Genomic DNA, 1,497 nt, shown 5'->3' on the forward strand with positions numbered 1-1,497 from the left:
CTGCAGATTATATCGTGTAAAACAATAATTTTAGTACAGTAATTATGAAAATTATTTTCCACTGATTGATTTAAACAGGCATGCTTGTTATATATAATATAAAATGTCAAACTATATATTATGTAAGTTTACTAATTTCTCTCATGAACACCGTACGTGTGGAATATTTTTCCGGCAACTATATTCCTGTTGCTTAAAGTAACAGTGAATATCCACGCTAATAACTCATTAGCATTTCCTTAAATATTAAAATTAATAATTATTCAGTTCACGTATATTGTACGTTTCTGACTCAATCTATTTCCTCTTTATTAACTTATATCAATATATATAATTCCGTGCAGTCATTAGTCGATAACATATATCCGCAAAATTCGTATAATCGAGATAATTCGATCCATGAATTGCGATGACGTGACAATTCAACGGGCGGCCATGTTTGACATTCACGGGTGCGTTCAGAAAGTGTGTTCGAAACAATAATTTCGTGCAGGGGTACGGCAGTTAGTACATTTTTTTAGAAGAAAATTTCGAAACTTATGATAGATTTTGTTTTGATTTAATTTCATTATACCGTTTTAATGACTATGAAGATGAGTAACTTGCAGTTACTCATCTTAAAAAAAAAACAACCTTTATATAAATGAATTTTTTAATGTCAATTAGTTATACATTAGTTCACTTAGAACTGGAGTTTGTCGAAAGCAATTTACTTTAATTTTGTTAACGTTTTTCATATTTTTTTTTGTTATACATCCGTAGTCTAGCCGCTCTCTAACCGGCCAGTAACTTTTTTCCGCTCTCTAAAATTAATTAATTGTTAGCAATCAAGAATCCTCTTTATTTTTCTGCAAATAGCTGGAGCTCTTCAAAATGAGACCATAACCGATTTTATTATGTGCAGCTATTGGCCCATAATCACTGGGACAAAAATCAGCTTACACTATTAATATATATGTTTAGTTTTATTTTTTTTACCCGGTATATTTTATCTGGTATTTACATATAATGCTACAGGCATATGTTACTTAGGGACTTATCGATCGAATGACGTTATTCACACGGATGTTTATAATCAAATGTTTATGTGTCTATTGTAAATGGTTGAATACTTGAATCCGCTTACGTATTAATTAGCGAAAGATCACAGGAACTGATTACAGCCGTGGCTCGTTATCAATGCTGTACAAAGAGAATGTATGTAGGACGCGATGGCTTACGGTAGACTAATTAATGCTTTCAATGTCTCAAATATGTTCGTAGCGTCTAGAGACTAATTGTCTTGTATTTGGTATCGTGATATTTACATTTCTGATGACTATTCTGTTACAGGTTTCAATTTGTTTAGTTCTGTGAAGTTCTAGCGTTTAGATGGAGTGCGTTTCTATCCAGTGTTCGTTCAATTTAATGAATATTAAACGGGCAAGTATGTAAACCTAATCTGTCTTCAAAGAGCAACACTGCTCCACGTATACGCATATGGATTGAGGAACACCG

The sequence above is a fragment of the Vanessa tameamea genome, chromosome 12 (genome assembly GCF_037043105.1).
Source record: "Vanessa tameamea isolate UH-Manoa-2023 chromosome 12, ilVanTame1 primary haplotype, whole genome shotgun sequence".
In the NCBI taxonomy this organism is placed as follows: domain Eukaryota; kingdom Metazoa; phylum Arthropoda; class Insecta; order Lepidoptera; family Nymphalidae; genus Vanessa; species Vanessa tameamea.